The sequence below is a fragment of the Phocoena phocoena genome, chromosome 14 (genome assembly GCF_963924675.1).
Source record: "Phocoena phocoena chromosome 14, mPhoPho1.1, whole genome shotgun sequence".
Taxonomy (NCBI): Eukaryota; Metazoa; Chordata; class Mammalia; order Artiodactyla; family Phocoenidae; genus Phocoena; species Phocoena phocoena.
The window spans coordinates 7057771-7083556 of record NC_089232.1 but is presented as its reverse complement, the minus strand read 5'-3'; the positions used below and the strand labels follow the sequence as shown (position 1 = coordinate 7083556).

The 25786-nt window shown below is 44.5% G+C and overlaps 1 protein-coding gene across 1 annotated transcript in view; it reads right to left on the bottom strand.

The window, feature by feature from the left end:
* Positions 1-25786, bottom strand: part of AFF3 (ALF transcription elongation factor 3) — a 556703-nt gene that overhangs the window by 69645 nt on the left and 461272 nt on the right. The window lies entirely within an intron of this gene.

The window sequence follows — 25786 nt, the reverse complement described above, 5'->3', positions numbered from 1 at the left end:
ATGCGGGCCTCTCACTGCTGTGGCCTCTCCCGTCGCGGAGCACAGGCTCCGGACACGCAGGCTCAGCGGCCATGGCTCACGGGCCCAGCCGCTCCACGGCATGTGGGATCCTCCCGGACCGGGGCACGAACCCGCGTCCCCTGCATTGGCAGGCGGACCCTCAACCACTGTGCCACCAGGGAAGCCCTGGGTTTTTTTTTTTTTTTTTTTTTTTTTGATAGTAGTCATCCTAATGGGTGTGAGGTGGTAACTCCTGGTGGTTTAAATCGGGACACTTTTAGGAGAGAGGGGCCTGTCATTACGCCGGGGCAGAGGCACCTGCTGGGGCCCGTGGCGACTGCCGCTATACTCAGCCCGGGGAGTCACGCCGGAAGTGCTGCTCGCGTGCCCTCAGATCTACGGGGGCCGGGGGCGCAGAAGCCCGGTGTGCGGGGCTGTGCAGCAACGCAGCCTGACAGTCTTTGCAGGGGGCACAGTTCTCCCCTGTCATCTACCTGCTACCTAGCTGCTGGCATTCGTGAGTTGCAAAGGTGGAGGAAAATTTTGCAGATTATCTCCAAGTAATCAAGGTGGTGACAGTTTTGGAAGCTCAAGGAGGCTCTGTAGAGACAGGATTTTAGATAAGTTGGCGTCCCCAAGCACTGCTATTTACCGCACAGTAAACACAAAGAAAATTTAGGCTTGTCGAAATTCACATTCTGACTAGGAGAAGAGCGGGCACTTGAACCTGGCTGGGCTGATAATAAAGGCAGTGCAGTTAACTGCTACGCTCTACTCGTACAGCTGGTTAGCTGTGTGCTTCAAATAATCCACATCTCTAACTGGATCTGTTGTTATACCTGTCATTTTATTTTAGATTGGGGTATTTTATATGATAAGTTTTGGTTGTGACAAACATTCTCCATTTACGTGTAAGGATTTATTACGTAGGCCAATATGGATTATGAGTAAAGCTTTAGAGACCCAAACAAAAGGCAGATGCATAGAATAGTGAACAAATTAGTGGTTACCAGTGGGGACAGGGAAGGGGGGAAGGGTAATGTAGGGGCAGGGGGAAGAAAAAAAGGGTTTTTATGGGATTATATGAAATCATGTGTGTGAAACTTTTGAAAACTGTAAAGCATTACAGAACTGACAAAAATCTTTCATTCAATAAAAAAAATTAAAACTAATAAAGGACAGATACTAATGCAGTTACTGAGAAATTAAACAGATGAATCAGTTCTTAATCCTGATAAACTCTTTAACAACAACAACAAAAATACAGATGCACAGACTGCAGTATGATGACACAGGAAACGACCTCATGGGCAAGCTGGATTTAACGAACATAAGAATGGTTCAAGATTAGGATGGCAACATAGAAACTCAGTTGTTTTTAATGCTTGGTGATCCAGGATATTTACAGGAAGAGAGACTATATCAAAGATTGTATAAAGACTGTTCTTTAACCTGAGTATCTAATATTCCAAGCATCCCATGTCCGGTCTACTAGGTGCCCCAAATAAAGAAACAAAATTACCAATTATACTGTTTTAATATTTCCTAATTTACAGATTTTTTTTTTTTTTTTGGCTGTGTTGGGTCTTTGTTGCTGTGTGTGGGCTTTCTCTAGTTGTGGCAAACGGGGGCTACTCTTCGTTGTGGTGCGTGGGCTTCTCATTGCGGTGGCTTCTTTTGTTGCAGAGCACGGGCTCTAGGCGCACGGACTTCAGTAGTTGCAGCACGTGGGCTCAGTAGTTGCGGCACGTGGGCCCTAGAGCGTGCGGGCTTCAGCAGTTGTGGCGTGCAGGCTCTAGAGTATAGGCTCAGTAGTTGTGGTGCATGGGCTTAGGTGCTCTGAGGCATGTGGGATTTTCCCAGACCAGGTATTGAACCTGTATCCCCTGCACTGGCAGGCAGATTCTTAACCACTGCTCCACCAGGGAAGTCCCTACAGATTTATTATTTTAGAACTTTGACCAAATCTACACGAACTAAAACATTCTCAAGGCTTTACAGTGGGTATTATTCAGGTTCTATTCCAAGTATGGAAAAAGAGGAAACTACTGTTAAGGTATTCTTCAGCCAACACCATCCTGCTGTTAAGAGGCAGTGCTATGAGGGAGGATCCTAGTTGTGAAATATCTAATGGTATTTTAGTAACAGATTATAATATAACTATTACTATAATGACTCCATGATTTTAGTAACGGGGACATCTCAATTACTTTTCCGGAAAAGCAACTGGATGTCAACAGCATCTCTATATTGATTTTGGATATATTCAATTTATGATACAACTTTAAAATCATTATATTTAATGTCATGTTTGCTGTAAACCACTTGAAGTAATTCTGTCTTTAGTTCACGTTACAGATTCAACAGACAAGAAAAAAATAAGTTGGAGTCCTGTGTAAAGTAATTTTGAATTAAGATTGCCACTTCAGTGATTGCTTTTTTATTATAATATTTACCACCATTGCCATTATGTAACTTATCAACTACTGTTGGAGAAAAGCCCCTGCCTTCCCTAGGTTGGGGTATAAAGGGTTAAGAGTAAAGGAGGGAATGGGGTGTTCTGAAGTCACCCTTTATTCCTCATCAAAGGTAAGAGCTATTCAAGTTGCTTTTTCTTTTTTTGCAGCAACTCTACTACTAAAAAGTGGGCCATTTGTAATCAGCCTTTTTAAACATAGCTCTCTTGCAAAAATAATCTCCCAGAACCTGACAACAATGGCTTGAGATGGACAGAGTGAGCATTACTCTCTCCACTTTACAGAGGAGAAATTAAGCCCTTGTCGGTGTGACATCCCTTCTGAAGGAGCCTGTGTGGTCTCCATTACCAAGGGTCTTCCTCTCACATGACTAAGGCAAGGAACTCGGGAATGATGGATGACCCGTGCCCAAAGGAACAATATATGGGCAGGGTGAGGCAGGCAATTCAGCAGCTCGTTACCATAGTGATGAGGGCCACACAAGAGGCAAGTGGAGGGTGCTCTGGGGGCGGACGGCAAAGGCAGGAAGGCCTAATGGGGGACCGGCTGTTTCAGCTGTGACCTGAAGCATGGATAGGGGTAGCCAGGCACGTTGGAGGGGAGGACAGGGGAGAAAAGACCCTGTTCCAGGTGGAAGGAATAGCATGTGTGCAGGGGTAGGGGAACTAAAACTCCTGCGCCTCGACTCACAAAATGAGTCTGTAACAGCGCCTGGGCTTGAAGGGGACCCGAGGAGTGCTGTTAGTTGAGCTCCTGCTGTGACATCTCTTCTTCTCTTTTATTCTTTTCCATTATAGTTTATTACAAGATATTGAATATAGTTCCCTGTGCTATACAAGTAGGACCTTGTGGTTAATCTATTTTATATACAGTACCTTGCATTTGCCAATCCCCAAACTCCTAATTTATCCCTCCCCCACCCACTTTCCTCTTTGGTAACCACAAATCTGTTCTGTCTGTGAGTCTGTTTCTGTTCTATATGTAAGTTCATTTGTGCCATATTTTAGATTCCACATATAAATGATACCATACGGTACTTGTCTTTCTCCGACTTACTTCACTTAGTATGATAATCTCTAGGTCCATCCATGTTGCTGCAAATAGCATTATTTCATTCTTCTTTATGGTTGAGTAATATTCCAGTGTGTATATATGTACCACATCTTCTTTATCCACTCATCTGTCGATGGACATTTAGGTTGCTTCCACGTCTTGGCTATTGTAAATAGTGCTGCTGTGAACACAGGGGTGCACGTGTCTTTTCGAATTAAGAGTTTTCTCCGGATATATGCTGAGAAGTAGGATTGTAAGATCATGTGGCATGCAAGACCATACTATTTTTATAGTTTTTTAAGGAACTTCCATACAGTTCTCTATAGTGGCTGCACCAGTTTACATTCCCACCAAGAGTGTAGGAGGGTTCCCTTTTCTCCTCACCTTCTACAGCATTTATTATTTGTAAACTTTTATTTTATTTATTTATTTTTCTGTTGGCCGAGCCATGTGGTTTGTGGGCTCTTAGTTCCCCCACCAGGGACTGAACCTGGGTCCTCGGCAGTGAAAGCACCAAGTCCTAACCACTGGATGGCCAGGGAATTCCTGTGTAGACTTTTATTTTTTATTTATTTATTTTAAAAATTTATTTATTTGTTTTTATTTTTGGCTGTGTTGGGTCTTCGTTGCTGCACATGGGCTTTCTCTAGCTGCAGTGAGCGGGGGCTACTCTTTGTTGCAGTGCACGGGCTTCTCATTGTGGTGGCTTCTCTTGTTGCGGAGCACAGGCTCCAGGTGCGTGGGCTTCAGCAGTTGTGGCATGCAGGCTCAGTAGTTGTGGCTCGCAGGCTCTAGATCGCAGGCTTGGTAGTTGTGGTGCACGGGCTTAGCTGCTCCACAGCATGTGGGATCTTCCAGGACCAGGGCTCGAACCCGTGTCCCCTGCATTGGCAGGTCGATTCTTAACCACTGCGCCACCAGGGAAGCCCCCTGTGTAGACTTTTAAATGATGGCCATTCTGACCAGTGTGAGGTGATACCTCATGGTAGTTTTGATTTGCATTTCTCTAATAATTAGTGATGTTGAGCATCTTTTCATGTGGCTATTAGCCATCTGTATGTCTTCCTTGGAAAATTGTCTATTTAGATCTTCTGCCCATTTTTTGATTGGGTTGTTTGGTTTTTTTGTTATTTATTTGTATGCACTGTTTGTATATTTTAGAAATTAAGCCCTTGTGGGTGTGACATCCCTTCTGACACCCAGAGAGAGCCCCTGTGGTCTCCACTACCCAGAGGCTTTGCCTCACTTGAATGAGGCAAGGAAGTCAGGATGACCAGTGAGCAAAGGAACAACATATGGGCAGGTTTACATTTTAAAGACTCACAGGGGCACAGAGCTGCTGTAGGGATGTGAGCAAAATTTGGCCTTCATTTTGAAATGTTAGTGAATGGCTAATATTTCTCCAGCCAGTTGGAAGGAAAAAAAATCTTCAAGAAATATGTCTTAGGCAATCATGCTGGCTTGGCTCTCTTTTCCTCATCGTATATGTCCATCTAAGCACGACCATAGCGCTTCTCAAGTTTTCTGCCATCTTCTATTTTAAGCACAGAGCACAGAAGGATGGCTGAGATGCCTAGAAGTACTTTCTTGGAGAGAACAGAACTGGATGAGGTCTATCCTAACACGCAAGCCCCCAGCAGGATCCTTCGTGGCTGTGCAGTCATTCCTGTTTTACATTCAAACGTGAAGCGGACAAAGATGAAAGGTGATTAAATGTGCCTCCGCTCTGACACACGGGCAAGGGCAAGGGCAGCTCGTGGCCCCGCATGTGGTGCTCAGGCCTGTGTCGTGAGTGCAAGGCCGCGGCAGGCTGGGTTTTGTCCTGTTTCAAGGGGATTCTGTAGGCAGAGCAAGGATGAGGCCCTTCGCCACCCGCTCGGTCTGCAAGGCCACACTGCTGCCCAGAAACCTCAGCTCCAGCCACCTTGGGCACATGACTCCATCCTCCAGGCCTCAGTTTCCCAGTGTGGAAAGCAGGGACAATGACACCTGCCCCAGAGGGCAGTCGGGGGGATGAAGTAGGATTATGACATTAAGTCCCAGCACAGGACAGGGTGTGGTAGCCATGAGACTCTTGGAGGCCTGGGGGTGACCCTGAAGACCACGGGCCCCTGTCAGAGGGCTAGGGTATCATTCAGCTTTGTGCTCATCTTGTAACCACACCAAAGGCCCACTTGGCTGTCCTTTCGGAATTCTATCAAATAGTTCAGTGGCTGGGCAATGACTCAAAGAAAACGGGACCTCCTTCACACAGCCCTGCAAAAACTAATAAATACCCCAATTCTCTGTGCCTGTGTAGCGTCCATGGCCGACAGGGCCTTCACACATTCTATCCGCCTTCCCTCCCACTGGCACCAGGATTGGGCTGGCTGAACAGGGGTTATATCTTCATTTTAAGATGAGAAACCATGGCCTAAAGAGGCTCCCTGGCCATGAACAGGGCAAATGGGGCCACAGGGAGGTCAAGTGGGCTCTCTGGACTCCAGGCCTGGGCTGGGCTTCTGGGGCCCCATCCAGTTAGTGGAGCGGGGCCAGCAAGCAGGCGGACCTGGTCTGTGAGATGGGAAAAGGGGCCATGGCCTTTCCCTTCCCAAGGAGTTGGTGTGGTTTCAACATTTAACCCAACTGACCTGTAATTAATTAATGAGCGTTGACGTACCGAACGCCGTCTCTCAGGATGGCAGGAGCAGTGGGTACCGGGCAGCGTGTGAAACTCAAGGCCACGGAGAATTACAGGGAGGGGACGCAAGCTTCAGGAATCTGCTCAGGTTAGATGGCAGACCCCGAATAACAGGGGTGCAGATGGCCGGGCTCCGATGCCAGCTGATGAGGGCAGAGGTGGGCACCGTGTTCTGCTGGCCAACGGGAGGATCCGGTATGGCAGCTGGCCCGGTAGCCAGCGCGGGAAAGGTCAGCCTGCTCCCCTCCGGGGGGGCACGTTAACCTTTCAACACCAGCAGGGGAGCTCATCAGGCTCCAAAACGCAGTAGAGCCAGCGGGCCAGCCTGCCAATGCTGGCCCAAGGCTGCCTCTGGAGGACGCCAGAGGCCTGAGTCACGGGAGGCAAGTGGTGAAGGGTCGGAGGCGGAGGGGCAGGCCCCGTGCCCAGAGTTAGCAGCAGGATGGGCAGCTCGCTCCAGCTGGCTCAGCATCCCGAGAGCGAACTGGCCTGGGTGGGACTGTCTGGGAGGGAATAAGGGGGATGGAGAGGTGCTGGCCTGAAAGGCTCTTAACGCAGAGAAAGAAGGCTCCAGGGCTTTGGCCAGTTTTCTCCACTAAAAGGAGATTAAAAACAAAACAAAACAAAAAACAGTTGTGGTGTCTCGATTTAAATAAACTTTCATCAAAAGCAGCTAAGTAGTTTGGTTTTAAACAAAACAAAACAAAAAACACCACTAATCTATTTGTTTTAAAACTACCCCCCCCACTAGAAATGTTTCTGCAGCTGCCCTCCGTTTACTAAAGACACAGACACCAGTGAAAGAGCTACAGACAGTGGCCTCAGTGTGTTAAGAAATATACATGGGTATTAAATATGCACCTTTTGTGAATTTTTTCCTGTAAAATATATGATTGGTTGCTCTCGGGTTTATTTTACGTTCAGTTCAATTTCCCAGATCTGAGTCAGTGTGAATGCAAAGTTTAAAAAGGGGGAACGCGGGGGAGACTGCATTATATCTTCATGTGTAATCAGTTTAAATATTTGAATAGAACTGACCACTAATAACCAATCATCAACACACTCGGTGCAGGACAGCAAGTGCTTGATTCAATCTCAGGAGTTACTCAAGAATGCACAGGCATAATTCCACTTCAGATATATAAACAAATGTGTTTATATATAAATATGTTTATATATATATATAAAAATACTGTGTGTGTGTGTGTGTGTGTGTGTATATATTTCTTTTTAAGAAAAGGAAAGATTTACTACTTGCAGCAAGTAAGGAGAACACCAGGGATCTTTTCCAAAGTAGTATCTCCAGCAATATATATTTTTAAAAAGGAATAGGCAGAATTGAGAAATATTGAAAACTATGCTCATTACACAGTCTTTTATTTCTCTTAACTTTAACTTGGAGATGTCTCATGTATTGGATACATTAAAAATTTTGGGGGGGGCTTCCCTGGTGGCACAGTGGTTGGGAGTCTGCCTGCCGATGCAGGGGACACGGGTTCGTGCTCCGGTCCGGGAAGATCCCACGTGCCGCGGAGCGGCTGGGCCCGTGAGCCGTGGCCGCTGGGCCTGCGCGTCCAGAGCCTGTGCTCCGCAACGGGAGAGGCCACAACAGTGAGAGGCGCACGTACCACAGGAAAAAAAAAAAAAATTGGGGGGGATGCGTTAAAACTTAAGTGAACAACAAACATCAGACATCCACGGTACCATCGTCCTTGGTCTAGAAGTGATGCCAACACAGTGTTCAAAAGGGGTAACGCACAGAGACAAAGCCTTCCAGCGAAAACTTCCAGTTCTGTTATTTAAATATTTTACCACTGGCAGCTCTATCAACTTAGTCTGAAGGAACGAGTCCAGAAGAGAGGAACACCGTGTGCACGGTAACAGGTCCAAGCCAGTAACCTAAGGGCTGGTCCTAACTGTTAGGTCACTTCATCCATGGGGTGTCTTGTTCCTCTGGTCCCTTTCCTGAGGCTGGTTAAACCGGGTGGTGTGGACACTGAGCCTGGCTCTTCTGCAGCCACAGGTCCCTGGCGACAGGAGGGAGGTGGGCTGGGACCTGGGACCCTTGGCTGCAGTGCCGGCACCTGGACAAGCATCTCCTCCAGAACAGAATCCAAAGGGACTATAAGGGCCTAAAAATAACCGCACGCATGCACAGGCAGGGCAGTTATGAACAGTAAGATACCAAGAGGCCACAAACCAAGTGCCACTGCTGAGCTGTCGGGAGCAAAAGCAGGGTCCTGCACACGATCCCTGCACGTGACACCACCAAGCGGGTGGGCACGCCACCTAAGCCCCGCCTCTGGCCCCCACCCACAGACCCACCCCACTTAACAGACCAGCTCATCCCCTCTCCTCGGGGAGCGAGCAACGGCACCTGGTACTTGTTTCTGCTCCCCTGTGCTGCAGCACGAGTCCCAGTGAAGCCCTGCCTGAATTTCTTGTCTGTCATCTTCTCAACTTCTACTGATTAAAGAGTCCAAGGATCTGAGTCAGTAACAAGAGCAGGGGAGGGATGGTGGGTCTCCCCAGCACAGGATACCAGAGGCACCTTGGCTAGCAGAGAAGGAAGGAAGGAAGAAATCTCCAGGCTGGAATCTAGCACCTCAAACCTGGGAGAGAGAACGCCTGCTTCCCACTCTAGACATTTGAGAGACGGGACCATCCAGAGGACCTGGGGATATTAGTACGTGCAGAGAGGTACTCATTTTTTCTTTCTAATTGTGGCAAATACACATACAAAATTTATGATTTTACCCGTTTTTAAGTGAAAAATTCGGTGGCATTAAATATATTCACATCGTTGTACAGCTGTCACCACCATCATTCCTTAAATTTCTTTTCTTTTTTAGTGAATGAAATTTTTTCTTTCTTTCTTTCTTTTTTGCGGTACACGGGCCTCTCACTGCTGTGGCCTCTCCCGTTGTGGAGCACAGGCTCCGGAAGCGCAGGCTCAGCGGCCATGGCTCACAGGCACAGCCGCTCCGTGGCATGTGGGATCTTCCTGGACCGGGGCACGAACCCGCATCCCCTGCATCGGCAGGCAGATTCTCAACCACTGCGCCACCAGGGAAGCCCCGAAAGATTCTTTACATTCAATAGTGCTTTACAATTTTCAAAAGTCTCACACAGATGATTTCACATAATCCCATAATAAACCGTTTATTTTCATTCTTTTTGAAAGAGGTTAAACCCCGCTAAAGTATGCCCAGCTCGCATCCCATCTGCTCCTTTAGGTTCCTGGCAACTGTGGGCATTGACTAAAAGGGTTATTAACACTGCCTTTCACCCAGAGGTCCCTCCGGGCTGCATCCTCCTTGCCCAGACCTCAGGCAGCGGGTCCACAAGAACCTGCAGGCATCCCCACCCCACTAAACCATCTTAACAGGTAATTAGTGGCTTCATACAACTTGTTATTCATTTACTTGAAAGACTGTTAACAGTTTCTTCCAGGCTGCTCTGTTCTATTGTGTAAAATACATGTTTGGGACCTTTTAAAATGTATGTTATTTACCTGATAGAATTCAAGGTCTTCTCCGGAGCCATTAAGTTTTGTGGTGGAAATTAGTACTTACGGGGACTTTTTTTTTTTTTTTTAATAAATTTACTTATTTTATTTATTTACTTTTGGCTGCGTTGGGTCTTCATTGTGGTGAGCGGGCTTCTCATTGTGGTGGCTTCCTCTTGTTGCAGAGCACGGGCTCTAGGAGCGTGGGCTTCAGTAGTTGTGTCTCGCTGGCTCTAGAGCACGGGCTCAGTAGTTGTGGCGCACGGGCTTAGTTGCTCCGCGGCATGTGGGATCTTCCGGGACCAGGGATCGAACCCATGTCCCCTGCATTGGCAGGCGGATTCTCAACCACTGCGCCACCAGGGAGGCCCAGTACTTAAGGGAACTTTTTAAAAGCTGAGTTTTAGATTCGATAGCCTACATTTCCTTACGATGCTAATGCAGTCAGCTGGGCTAACAGTCACTGAAGGGCGGTCGGGGACACTTAGGTGGCAGTTAAGAAGAAGCAGTAAGGAGAGTGTGTCCACTTCTGTAAATGTCCATGGGTACCGCTGGCCCCGTTAGAGAAGAGAGCTCACACAGAGGCTCAGTTAGCGTTCTTCTCTCTTTACAGGGCCCCCAAACAGATCTCTACCAGGGATCCCTCATGTTATCTGAGAGTCATTGTTTGCTTTTGAAATAAGGATGATTTACTTTGGAAATAATAAGATGAATCCAATTCTTCAGGGATCAGCTGGAAAAGGTGTCTGGAAATGACCCAGGATGACTTTTCCAGGTGAGTGAAGTAAGATGCTGACATAGGAGACACGGGTTGCTGCCTCCTCAGGGGTCGAGGTGAACTTACCCAGGACCCAGAGATCCACAGTTAGGCTTTGATGGGAGAACAGGCTAGATTAGAACCTATTACAAAGTAGGGATGGAACGAGCAATAGTAAGGGATAGTTCTTGGGCTTTGTTGATATTTATTTTGCTATAATGTCAAGGTAAAAACACGCTCCATACTATTAGTTATTCATGGTTTCATAAATTAAATCCACTCTGTCATATTTTCCTCTCTTTGCTTTTAAGCTTCCTGGCAGGACTTAAAGAGTACCTCATGGAACCTTGATGAGCAGATTTTCTTAGTGATGTAATAGAGTAATTACTATCGTATGGATAGATTAACAAAGCACTTTTTCTATCTATCGCCTCATTTAATCTGTCCGTAAACCTAACAAGGAGGACATTATCACCATCCTGTTTATGCAATTGTGAGAGTTCAGACTCAGATGTATAAATACTTTGCCCAAAGTAAGTTCCAGCCCAAAAGCTCAAGGATTCAAAATCTCGTGCTTGCTTCATGACGTCTTGTAAAAAAGAGAAGAGATTAGGGAAAGCTGGGCCAGAGGTTTGGCATTTTTTGCCCCTCCTTATCATGGCAGCAGAGATGAGTGGCATAATTTGAATTCTTAGGCTTTCATGTTTGAAAGGCATTGAGTAAGTCCTTATTGAGCATTCTTTCTTCTTTTTTTTTTTTTAGTTGAAGTATAGGTGATTTATAATGTTGTGTTAATTTCTCCTGTACAGCAAAGTGATTCAGTTATACATATACACATGCTTTTTTTTAAAAAACATGTTTATTGGAGTATAATTGCTTTACATCGGTGTGTTAGTTTCTGCTTTATAACAAAGTGAATCAGCTATACGTATACATATATCCCCATATCCCCTCCCTCTTGCGTCTCCCTCCCACCCTCCCTATCCCACCCCTCTAGGGGGTCACGAAACACCGAGCTGATCTCCCTGTGCTATGCGGCTGCTTCCCACTAGCTAGCTATTTTACGTTTGGTAGTGTATATATGTCCATGCCACTCTCTCACTTCGTCCCAGCTTACCCTTCCCCCTTCCCATGTCCTCAAGTCCATTCTCTACGTCTGCGTCTTTATTCCTGTCCTGCCCCTAGGTTCTTCAGAACCGTTTTTTTTTTTTAGATTCCACATATATTACACATGCTTTTTTTATACTCTTTTCCACTATGGTTTATAATAGGATATTGAATATATTTCCCTGTGCTATACGGTAGGACCTTGTTTATCCATCCTATATACAATAGCTTACATCTGAGCAGTCATTCTGTATACAGTATTACCTAATATTCACGATGAGGCCCCTGTTCTCCACCCACTGATGAGAACACACATAAACACATAAAGTGAGCAGAGGGCGGAAGCAGGTCTATGTCAGCAATTCCACGAGGTAGTGATGGAACAGGACCGTAGGAGTCAGGGTAGTTGGTTAGTTAAGGTTTCTGCGGAAGATGAGGCTTGATCCCACGTTTGAGGGAAGCCGGGCTCCCCTGCCTCCTGCACTGGGGGGGGGTGGGTGGGTGTGGAGAGCTGGCTCCCAGACCCCTATCCCTCTGGATGCCCACACCCCAGGGGAATGAAGGGCCTGCTGCCCCCTGTTGAGCCCCCAGCCTTCCCTTGCTCAGGGTGCTTGTTCTGTCTGCGGAGAAAGCTGTTCTTCCCCTTTCCACTCTTTGGTCCCCTGATGCTCCCCTCCTTTACACGTTACTTCAAATGCCCCCTCCCCGCGTCCCTTGCTCTGCTCTGAGACGGCTTCGGGTCTACCTGCATCCCTCCAGGGACAGCGATCTCTTTGTAACTTGATGGGGTGGGAGGATGTTACTGAAGCCGCTAAGAGCATCAGCTACAATCAGACAGGCCATGTGGCAGCTTTACAGCCGTAAGACTGTGGGTCGGTTACATGTCTCTGTAAACCCAGATTCACTAGGATTCTAGGGAGGGTGTTTGGAACATGAAACGAAATAAATGTTCAACTCTTTAAGGCCCTAATATTGAATTCCTCCTTCCTGGCTGAGTGGGTTATCGTGAGGATTAATGATAAGTGATGCATGTGAAATGCTTGGTGGTGTACCTACACGCCACTGCTGTACTAACAAGGCCCAGGACCACACAAGCACACGTTGACATTTAATGCACGCGGTAGATCTGCGCATGTTTCCGCTACCACCCGTAAACTCCTGGAGAGTGGGATGCATGGGTAAAGCATTTTCGTGTCTACCACAGAGACTGATGTGACGCCTTACCCATTGCAGGGGGTCCGTACTATAAATGTGCATCAAATGAAGGAAGGAAAAAAAGAAACATGAATAATTGGTGGAGATAATATGGGAGAGCGTCTTAAATCGTGTCCACAGTGGGAAGCACAGCAATGAGGAGTGGGGAGGGGGAGACAGGGAGCAGCCAGTGATCATCTCCGGGCAGGAAACTTCTCTAAGGCATCCTATGGCCATTCTACAGTTCTCTCTGGTTACCGATTTCTAAGAATTTAATTTCACTCGAATTGAACCGCACCGGATGCTTTCAATCTTTTGAAGGGTTTTTTTTTTAAGTCCCTGACCATCAAACTCTGCCTCCTGAGATGGTCTGCTGCAACAGCGGACAGCCACAGTTTCAGAAATCTATTTTCTATTTTAAGCCCAAATTTGCCATTGCTTAACCACAAAACATGGGTTCTGATTCACGCATTCATTTGTTCATTGTTTTCTTTCATTCATCAAATAACTTTTTGTGTCTCCTAACTGCCAGGAACTGTGCTAGGTGCTAGGGATAAAAAGATAGCTAGGCAAGAAATGTACGGATTATTATAACTACTAGTAGAAACAAAGTATTAGTACAGACTAAGCTATTTGTTACAATATAAAACGTGGCCTGAGCCACCTGCCTCTGACCCCATCCAAGCCTGTTTCCTTGCTGCGTGATGGGGACGAGAGAATTCTACTCCACACGAGTCACAGGACCTGGAGTCTAGTCCCAGCTCTGCCACTTGCTACCCTGTGACCTGGGGTGAGTCCACCACCTGTCTCGGGCTCAGTTTTCTTATCTGTAAAATGGGTCCTTTCTATCTCATAGGGTTATTGTGGGATCATAAAATGAGACAGCCAATGAGATAGGGCTTCTAAACTCTAAAGCTCTTTTAAAAAGTTTTACCAAAAAGACTTCATCATCAGAAGCCCCTGCACTGGAGAGACTGGAGACCACTGTGGGTCTCGAAGGTGGGGCTGATACATGTCCTCCTGCTACCTTGTCATCTTCCAAGTTGGAAATTTGAAACTTTCTTAAAAGTCCCCCAAGCCCCCTTTTTGGACCCTTAGAGAAGAGGCCAACCATTACCAGTGCCTGGCAACTGTGACTTTCTTCTTCAGACTTCAGGGACAGTATGTAAAATGTGACCTGGAAAGACACCCTTCGGTGCTGGTGGCCACTCCCAGCACGTTCCCTTGGCTTGGCTGAAACTGGTCCACGTGGCGACAGGTCAGGAAGACGAGGCTGAATGCAAAGCCCCCTCCCTGCCATCAGATGCCTACCCTGCCCTCCCCGCTGGTCGTGGGACCATTCATTTCCAGCCCCGCTTCCAGACACAGGTCACACTCACATGGAGGTGACCACTTCATTTTACATGATTCCTCACTTACTTAATTTCATTATATTCTCCCTAATGGGAAGAGGAGATTTGACGGGTGAGGTTTATTTGAGGAAGGGCGAAATTGAGGTGAGCAGATACACGAGGCTAACAAGGCTTTCTCTTCGCAAAGCTGTGGTCGGGGAGACCATAAGCAGAGGGATGGCTGCTTCCTACCACTGCCCACCTGCACCAGCCCAGTGCCCGCTGTGCACACAGGACACGTTCAATAAAGCCTTGCGGCACAAATGAATAAATCAATGGCAGTTGTTTGGATTCCAGTATAAATGGATCTTGGACCTGAGATATTGCCAGATGGGCAGACAGGTTACAATCTGGTGATGCATCTCCAAGGCTGTAAAAATGTAGCCATTTCTGGAGTCATAGGCTGACATTTCAGAAGATGATTATATGTACAATTTAACCACACGGCCATTTGCACCCTCCCAGTGCCATGGCTCCAGCAACTGTTTTCATGTTGGCTTCCTTGCTCGTTCCTTTTTTTGTTTTTCTGTTAAAGTCAAGCACAATTTTTTTTCCCCCAGCTTCTCATCTTTCTAGCCGAATGTGATTTATTCATACGAAATTATGCTGCATTTTTATAAAACCCACGTTACTGAAAATGATGCTGGAGGGTTCACAGAACATATTAATTCCTGATCTGTGGCTATAAAGCATCCCTGCTCGCTCTGCAGCAGTTCTGTGGCTCTGAGACAGGTGCAAGCGGTCCAAGGGGATGATTAACTTCTTAGTCCTGGCAATCGCCTAGTGTTCCCCTTGCTCTGGATTTCAAGATTGACCTCCGGCTCTTCTGGAGATGCACAGTTGCTCACCTTGATAAATCACACGAACCCTTTTTTCGATCACAGTTATCTACTATTTACTACTCGGGAAGGGAAGTTAACGGTTTTCAGAGGCACTTCACATGCTGCACACACATCCTGCCTTCTCCTCACAGCACTTTGCATATTCTCCACATGACTTGTGATGCGGCAGTGTCGATACCAAAGACACACCTTTAGAAATGACCCACAAAGCCCATTTATCCCAATTCTTCTCTGCCTCTCTCTACCCCATCTAGTACGATAACAGGTACAAAGAACAGGCACTTGAGAGGCACATCATAAGGTGTGAATAAGAAGGAGAATGGGAGAGACTGGTTCAAGATGGCAGAGCAGAAGGACGTGCGCTAACTCCCTCTTGCGAGAGCAATGGAATCACAACTAACTGCTAAACAATCATCGACAGGAAGACCCTGGAACTCACCAAAAAAGATACCCCACATCCGAAGACAAAGGAGATGCCACAATGAGATGGTAGGAGGGGCGCAATCACAATCAAATCAAATCCCATAACTGCTGGGTGGGTGACTCACAGACTGGAGAACACTTATAACACAGAAGTCCACCCACTGGAGTGAACGTTCTGAGCCCCACGTCAGGCTTCCCAACCTGGGGGTCCAGCAACGGGAGGAGGAATTCCCAGAGAATCAGACTTTGAAGGCTAGCGGGATTTGATTGCAGGACTTCGACAGGACTGGGAGAAACAGAGACTCCACTCTTGGAGGGCACACACAAAGCACTGTGCACATCAGGACCCAGGGGGAGGGAGCAGTGACGCCACAGGAGACTGAACTCAACCTACCTGCTAGTGTTGGAGGGTGTCCTGCAGAGGTTGGGGGTGGCTGTGTCTCACCGTGAGGACAAGGACACTGGCAGCAGAAGTTCTGGGCAGTACTTCTTGGCGTGAGCCCTCCCAGAGTCTGCCATTAGTCCCACCAAAGAGCCAGGGTGGGCTCCAGGTTTGGGTCCTCTCAGACCAAACAACCAACAGGGAGGAAACTCAGCCCCACCCATCAGCAGACAAGCGGATTAAAGTTTTAGAGCTCTGCCCACCAGAGCAACACCCAGCTCTACCCACCACCAGTCCCTCCCATCAGGAAACTTGCACAAGCCTCTTAGACAGCCTCATCTACCAGAGGGCAGACAGCAGAAGCAAGAAGAACTACAATTCTGCAGCCTGTGGAACGAAAAACACATTCACAGAAAGACAGACATGATGAAAAGGCAGAGGACTATGTACCAGATGAAGGAACAAGATAAAACACCAGAAAAACAACTGAATGAAGTGGAGATAGGCAACCTTCCAGAAAAAGAATTCAGAATAATGATAGTGAAGATGATTCAGGACCTTGGAAAAAGAATGGAGGCAAAGATAGAGAAGATGCAAGAAATGTTTAACAAAGACCTAGAAGAATTAAAGGACAAGTAAACAGAGATGAACAATATAGTAACTGAAATGAAAAATACACTGGAAGGAATCAACAGCAGAATAATTGAGGCAGAAAAACGGATAAGTGACCTGGAAGACAGAATGGTGGAATTCACTGCTGCAGAACAGAATAAAGAAAAAAGCATGATAAGAAATGAAGACAGCCTAAGAGTCCTCTGGGACAACACTAAACGCAACAACATTCGCATTATAGGGGTCCCAGAAGGAGAAGAGAGAGAGAAAGGACCAGAGAAAATATCTGAAGAGATCATAGTTGAAAACATCCTGAACATGGGAAAGGAAATAGCCACCCAAGTCCAGGAAGCACAGAGAGTCCCATACAGGATAAACCCAAGGAGAAACACACCAAGACACATAGTAATCAAACTGGCAAAAATTAAAGACAAAGAAAAATTATTGAAAGCAGCAAGGGAAAATGACAAATAACATACAAGGGAACTCCCATAAGGTTAACAGCTGATTTCTCAGCAGAAACTCTACAAGCCAGAAGGGAGTGGCATGACATGTTTAAAGTGATGAAAGGGAAGAACCTAAAACCAAGATTACTCTATCGGCTAAGGATCTCATTCAGATTGGACAGAGAAATCAAAAGTTCTCTAGTCTTTACAGACAAGCAAAAGCTAAGAGAATTCAGCACCACCAAACCAGCTCTACAACAAATGCTAAAGGAAATTCTCTAAGTGGGAGACACAAGAGAAGAAAAGGACTTACAAAAACAAACCCAAAACAATTAAGAAAATGGTAATAGGAACACACATATCGATAATCACCTTAAATGTGAATGCATTAAATGCTCCAACCAAAAGACACAGCTTGCTGAATGGATACAAAAACAGGACTCATATATATGCTGTCTACAAGAGACCCACTTCAGACCTAGCGACACATACAGACTGGAAGTGAGGGGATGGAAAAAGATATTCCAGGCAAATGGAAATCAAAAGAAAGCTGGAGTAGCAATACTCACATCAGATAAAATAAAGAATGTTCCAAGAGACAAGGAAGGACAGTACATAATGATCATGGGATCAATCCAAGAAGGAGATATAACAATTATAAATATATATGCACCCAACATAGGAGCACCTCAATACATAAGGCAACTGCTAACAGCTATAAAAGAGGAAATCGACAGTAACACAATAATAGTAGGAAATTTTAACCCCTCCGTTACACCAATGGACAGATCATCCAAACATAAAATTAATAAGGAAACACAAGCTTTAAATGTCACAATAGACCAGATAGATTTAATTGATACTTATAGGACATTCCATCCAAAAACAGCAGATTACACTTTCTTCTCAAGTGCGCATGAAACATTCTCCAGGATAGACCACATCTTGGGTAACAAATCAAGCCTCAGTAAACTTAAGAAAATTGAAATCATATCAAGCATCTTTTCTGACCACAAAGCTATGATTAGAAATAAATTACAGGGGAAAAAACATAAAAAACACAAACACATGGGGGCTAAACAATACGTTATTAAATAACCAAGAGATCACTGAAGAAATCAAAGAGGAAATCAAAAAATACCTAGAGACAAATGACAACGAAAACACGACAATCCAATACCTATGGGATGCACCAAAAGCAGTTATTAGAGGGAAGTTTATAGCAATACAGGCCTACCTCAAGAAACAACAAACATCTCAAATAAAAAAATCTAACCTTACACCTATAGGAACTAGAGAAAGAAGAACAAATAAAACCCAAAGTTAGCAGAAGGACAGAAGTCATAAAGATCAGAGCAGAAATAAATGAAATAGAAACAAAGAAAACAATAGCAAAGATCAATAAAACTAAAAGCTGGTTCATTGAGAAGATAAACAAAAATTGATAAACTTCTAGCTAGACTCATCAAGAAAAAGAGAGGACTCAAAGCAATAAAATTAGAAATGAAAAAGGAGAAGTTATGACAGACACTGCAGAAATACAAAGCATCATAAGAGACTACTACAAGCAACTCTATGCCAATAAAATGGACAACCTGGAAGAAACTGATAAATTCTTAGAAAGGTATAACCTTCCAAGACTGAACCAGGAAAAAATAGAAAATATGAACAGACCAATCGCAAGTAATGAAATTGAAACTGTGATTAAAAATCTTCCAACAAACAAAAGTCCAGGACCAGATGGCTTCACAGGTGAATTCTATCAGACATTTAGAGAAGAGCTAACACCCATCCTTCTCAAACTCTTCCAAAAAACTGCAGAGGAAGGAACACTCCCAAACTCATTCTATGTGCAGAGGAAGGAACACTCCCAAACACATTTTATGAGGCCACCATCACCCTGATACCAAAACCAAACAAAGATACTACAAAAAAAGAAAATTACAGACCAATATCACTGATGAATATAGATGCAAAAATCCTCAACAAAATACTAGCAAACAGAATCCAACAACACATTAAAAGGATCATACACCATGATCAAGTGGGATTTATCCCAGGGATGCAAGGATCCTTCAATATACGCAAATCAATCAATGTGATACACCATATTAACAAAGTGAAGAATAGGAACCATATGATCATCTCAATAGATGCAGAAAAAGTTTTTGACAAAATTCAATACCCATTTATAATAAAAACTCTCCAGAAAGAGGGCATAGAGGGAAACTACCTCAACACAATAAAGCCCATATACTATAAACCCACAGCAAACATCATTCTCAATGGTGAAAAACTGAAAGCTTTTCCTCTCAGATCAGGAACAGACAAGGATGTCCACTCTCACCACTACTATTCAACATAGTTTTGGAAGTCCTAGACATGGCAATCAGAGAAGAAAAAAGAAATAAAAGGAATACAAATTGGAAAAGCAGAAGTAAAACTGTCACTGTTTGCAGATGAAATGATAGTATACATAGAGAATCCTAAAGATGCTACCAGAAAACTACTAGAGCTAATCAATGAATTTGGTAAAGTAGCAGGATACAAACTTAATACACAGAAATCTCTTGCATTCCTATGCACTAATGATGAAAAATCTGAAAGAGAAATTAAGGAAACACTCCCATTTACCACTGCAACAAAAAGAATAAAATACCTAGGAATAAACCTACCTAGGGAGACAAAAGACCTGTATGCAGAAAACTATAAGACATTGATGAAAGAAATTAAAGATGATACAAACAGATGGAGAGATAAACCATGTTCTTGGATTGGAAGAATCAATATTGTAAAAATGACCATATTACCCAAAGCAATCTACAGATTCAATGCAATCCCTATCAAATTACCAATGGCATTTTTTACAGAACTAGAACAAAAAAGTCTTAAAATTTGTATGGAGACACAAAAGACCCCGAATAGCCAAAGCAGTCTTGAGGAAAAAAAACGGAGCTGGAGGAATCAGACTCCCTGACTTCAGACTATACTACAAAGCTACAGTAATCAAGACAATATGGTACTGTCACAAAAACAGAAATATAGATCAATGGAACAGGATAGAAAGCCCAGAGATAAACCCATGCACCTATGGTCTACTAATCTATGACAAAGGAGGCAAGGATGTACAATGGAGAAAAGACAGCCTCTGCAATAAGTGGTGCTGGGAAAACTGGACAGCTACATGTAAAAGAATGAAGTTAGAACACTCCCTAACACCGTACACAAAAATAAACTCAAAATGGATTAGAGACCTAAATGTAAGACTGGACACTATAAAACTCTTAGAGGAAAGCATAGGAAGAACGCTCTTTAACATAAATCACAGCAAGATCATTTTTGATCCACCTCCTAGAGTAATGGAAATAAAAACGAAAGTAAAAAAAAATGGGACCTAATGAAACTTAAAAGCTTTTGCAAAGCAAAGGAAACTACAAACAAGACCAAAAGACAACCCTCAGAATGGGAGAAAATATTTGCAAACAAAGCAACAGACAAAGGATTAATCTCCAAAATATATAAACAACTCATGCAGCTCAATATTAAAAAAAAATAAAGAAGCCAATCAAAAAATGGGCAGATGACCTAAATAGACATTTCTTCAAAGAAGACATACAGATGGCCAAGAAGCACATGAAAAGCTGCTCAACATCACTAATTATTAGAGAAATGCAAATCAAAACTACAATGAGGTATCACCTCACACTGGTTAGAATGGGCATCTTCAGAAAATCTACAAATAACAAATGCTGGAGAGGGTGTGGAGAAAAGGAACCCTCTTGCACTGTTGGTGGGAATGAAACTGATATAGTCACTATGGAGAACAGCATGGAGGTTCCTTAAAAAAACTAAAAATAGAATTATCATATGACCCAGCAATCCCACTACTGGGCATACACCCAGAGAAAACCATAATTCAAAAGGACATATGCGGGCTTCCCTGGTGGCGCAGTGGTTGAGAGTCCGCCTGCCGATGCAGGGGACACGGGTTCGTGCCCCGGTCCGGGAAGATCCCACATGCCGCAGAGCGGCTGGGCCCGTGGGCCGTGGCCGCTAAGCCTGCGCGTCCGGAGCCTGTGCTCCGCAACGGGAGAGGCCACAGCAGTGAGAGGCCCGCGTACCGCAAAGAAAAAAAAAAAAGATATATGCACCCCAATGTTCACCAAAACACTGTTTACAATAACCACGTCAGGGAAGCAACCTAAATGCCCATTGACAGACGAATGGATAAAGAAGATGTGGTACATATATACAATGGAATATTACTCAGCCATAAAAAGCGATGAAATTGGGTCATTTGTAGAGACATGCGTGAATCTAGAGACTGTCATACAGAGTGAAGTTAAGTCAGAAAGAGAAAAACAAATATCGTGTATTAACACATATATGTGGAACCTAGAAAAATGGTACAGATGAATGGGTTTGCAGGGCGGCAACTGAGATACAGATGTGGAGAACAAGTGTATGGACACCAAGGGGGGGAAGTGGTGGTGGTGGGGGGTGATGGTGGGATGGATTGGGAGATTGGGATTGACATGTATACACTAATATGTATAAAATGGATAACTAATAAGAACCTGCTGTATTAAAAAATTAAATTAAATTAAAAAAATTACACTGGCAATTTAGAATAAATTAATTGATAAGACATCTCAAAAGAAAAAAAGGAATGAAGTACTAGTACCTGCTACAACACAGATAAACCTTGAAAACACGCTCAGTGAAAGAAGCCAAACACAAACGAGCGCATTTCGCAGGATTCCATTTATATGAAATGCCCCAAAGAGGCAAATTCACAGAGAGAAAGTGGTTTTGCATTTGCCAGGGGAGAGGGCAATGGGGAGTGAAATGAAACAGGACCCTACGGTCCTTCCCCCACCCCCATATCCTCCTGTCTTTTGTCTGCGTAAAAACTTTAGCCAAATTAAGTTTAATCAGAGAAATGAGAAAATGTAGAAGCAAAGAAAAGCAGTCAAACAGGACAAAACGATAACAGTTTAGTCAGTAAGCAAAGTCAAGGACATTTAGTTCCCTCTCAAGGGCTCTGGAGAATATTCTGAGCCACATCCCGTGAGCTGTCTTGTAGATACTGAAACCCTCACCAGGTGGAAGAAGTTAACTACACGATGACCAGGCTGTAGCCATGACACAAGCTGCCACAATTCCGAGAACTGGCCTCAAGGAAATGGGAACAAACCGAGCCGGGAACTGAAGGTTAACTGTACCTAAAACAATCAAGATGGTGCTGGTCAGACCACTGATGACCAATTTCTCAATGACGGTGAGATCTCAATGACGGTGAGAGCTGACTGTGCCGTTTCTGCATGTAGCCCGCTCCCTCTGCCTATGAAAGCTCTGGCCCGCTGGTTGTCAGGGGGAGCGAATCAGCCTTTGGACATGAGTCTGTACCTCCCCCTAGTTGCCGGCATCCAAAATAAAGTAAACTTTACTTTCCACCAAAAAAAAAAAAAAAAAGGAGTATGCTTCTCTGCAAAGGGAGGTTCTCTTGTAATTGATTGGTTTACCTTGCTGAGAATTTTGCCACCTCTTCCTGCCCTGGTGTCTTGTTTTTTCGTTATTTGGGGCACTGGCAGGCCTCTGGTAGGCCAGCTGCCTCTCGATGGCATAAGACAGATCGATAAAAAGTTCTACAGGCAACAGTAGAAAAGAACAAAACCCAAGCCACCATCCCACCTTCACACACCCTTCCCATTGCTGCAGGTGGCACGGGTTAGTTGGGCCAAAGCCCACATCTGCCTCGCTGTCGTGATCCTGTTTGGGTCTGTGGAGTGTTTGGGCTATTTCGGCTGAACCATCAACTAAGCCCATCACCCAAAGTCAAAGAAGGCAAAAGGTTCTCTATGGGAGTGACCACAGATGCTTTTTAAATTTTAGTAATGGCAATATCAGAGTTTTAATTGATCAAGGTTGTGTATTGACTACTGAGGACTCACTGAACTTTAAACCATTACAATCACCAACTGTCAGATGCTAGACTTCTGCTAGAATGCCCCTGGAAACCAGGAAGCTGGAGCAATGAAAAGATAGACAAGACTGACCTTCAGAAGATGTCTGGATATCCTCTACCCTCTGACACCCCACGGGGATGAGATTTCTATCTGCCCTCAGAGAGGGAAACGACACCCCTTTTCCCTATATCTAGTCCCATTAGGCCAGGTCCCCAAGCCTCGAAGGTCGGCTTTCTTACGGGGAGGCAGAGGACAACTGGCTTCCTACGGTGTAAACTCACATTGCCCCTACAATCCCAGTCAAGCGAATCCCATTTCATCATCAAGTTGTACATCTTGAGACAAAACAGCTCTCCTCCTGGATCACACGTCCTGTGTTCACCAGGTACTTAGGCAGTTATAAGGTTAAATGGAAGTGACATGGGCCCAGAGAGGAGCAAACCAGTGGGATACCTCAGTGTCACATGGTAGCCTGACTCAAGCCAGCATGGGCTTTCTGTCCAACTCCAGAATCGCAGAACTCAGGAAGCAACTTTGAAGGCCTGAAAAGTGCTCTTTCTTTTTCTCGGAGAGAAACAAAATTGCTGCCTAATCATTATGGAATTTTAAATCAAGAGGTGATAACAGGCTGCAAAAAGAGTTTAGGAAACCAGTAGAGTCTGCGTTAATGAATGTTTGAAAGATCACCACCATACTGTAAGTAGACAGAGATACTGGGGTTAGATCTCTACCTTGGGAAGGGCACAACCTGGAGGGGAATTTCTACTCAATTCCCTTCCCAACCTGAGGTCGTTCTTGGGACAGATAGAATTTTAGGCAAGTCATATGGTGGCTGGACCCAAAGCCGCATCCCTCATTTTCTAGAAAAGACTAGTTTATTCAACAGAATAGGTAATGTGATAGAAAATGACATCTGTCGTGTGTTAAGTTAGCGTTCTCTAATTGAAGAAACTAGAAACATGAATCCAATTAATTCAGTAGGTGTTACAAGTCCTTATTCTGAAGAAGGGTTTTTAATTGTATCGCCCAACAATTACAGAGACTTCTCACTCATGGAAATACTCAAGTGGTCCTGAATTAACGGAAAACATAAAACAGGAAAAGCACAGAGAAGTAGCTTTACACAACTGCATTGCTAGAATAGTAGGCAAAGCCAGCGCATTACTTTGCAAGGCGTTGAGTTCCTCCCACTGTGAACAGAAAAACTGTTAAGGTTTAGAGGGAAATGCTCAGTTACGTTTGAAGACAGGGAAATTCGTTAGAAGAGCAGGGACAATGGGAACCTCTGTTTTTCTGTTTCTAGGGAATGAACTTTTTTTTCCTCACAGTATCTGCACTAAGTGGTTATATAAGAACAAGGGCTAAGATACTAACTTACTAGTCAATTAATTATTGGGCTTCAGGAGGGGTTTTTGAGAGAAGATCAGAAAATGTCAAAGGTAATAGCATTGCTCATCATGAAAATCTATGCACATTTTCTACCCAGGACAAAGTCCTGTATCTTTTGGGGAGAAGCCTTAGAATATACCGGTCCTAGTTTCTGATGACTCGTCTTTGTACCTACAATCATGTCTTCAATGGGAGTCCATGTTTTTAAAAATGGTTCTTGATTCATTCTACCAAAGTCTATAAAGATATTTTGTGTCTAGATATGTAGCATTATTGAAATGTAATTTATATACCATAAAGCTCACCCATTTAAAGCATGCAATTCAGTTGTTTTTAGTATATTTACTGGGTTGTGAAGTCTTCACCATAATCTAATTTTACACCATTTTTATCATCCCCAAAAGAAACCTCGTCACCATTGGCAGTGGCATCGTATTGTCAACTGAGGGCTCTCTCTTGCTTCTCAATGCGTTTTGTTGAAGGAATCACTGAAGAAGAAAAGTCAAAGGGAAAAGAGAAAGTGTAGAGGAAAAGAATTAATGTGTCAGATTTTAAGTGTGTTGTGATCCAGAGTCTCTCTTCTTTCTACCAACAGACTCAGAAGCAGTACAGTTATCAGCTTTTGCGAAAATCCCAGAAGCAACCCCAGCAGATCACGTGGCAGCCACTCTTAGAGCCCACAGGCTTGTGTGGTTGTCATGGGGAAGGCTTTTCAATTGAAATCAAAACACTTGGGCTCCGCCTGCCACCATCGAGAAAACGCTTTTCACCCATGAGCACAGATAATTCGCCTAAGTGACAGGTTTCACCTTGGAGAAGCACTGAACTGAGCTGGTCTACACAGTCAATTATTGCTCATTCCACAGAAGAGAACTGGGAAGGAAGGGAGGGGGGCGGTGGTAGCTAGACAATGCCGAGATGCCTGCCAGCCCGCTGAGGGGAACAGCTCCTCCGGCTGTTTCCAGCCCTGTGAGAACCTCACTTGTGGAGAGAAAACAAAGCTTCATCTTTACCTCCTGATGGTTCTTTAAAACACACACACACACACACACCACACACTTTGGCAAATGAGAAATCAAAAACCAACCCAAACCAAGAGATGGTCTGCTCTATTCTAGAAAGTAACTTTATATGTGCCCATTCAAATACTTTCAAACAGTCTTATAGGCAAAGGACGATGTGAAATACAGCTGGAGTATGTTTACTGATTAGCTTTACGTATCTCATTCAATAACACAAGTTAGGAAAAACAAGCCAGAGCAAGGAGTCAAAAGTCAGGCACGCACAGCACCATGAATTGGGTTCCGCGCATAAAGTAAAGTTCGAGAGAGAATCACATCGGAAGACAGACAGCTCTCGGGGAAATGATGTGGAAGAGAAGTCTGAAGACAACACCCCAGAATAAATGAAGTACTTATTGTTGAAAAATGAGCTTAGATCTCAACCAATTCCGAAGTTCAGAATCTACTGCACCATTCAGGACTTTCCCTCCAAGTTTCCTGTCTCCTGTTTCATTGTACAACAAGGGATTCTTCATACTTTCTATGAAATACAAC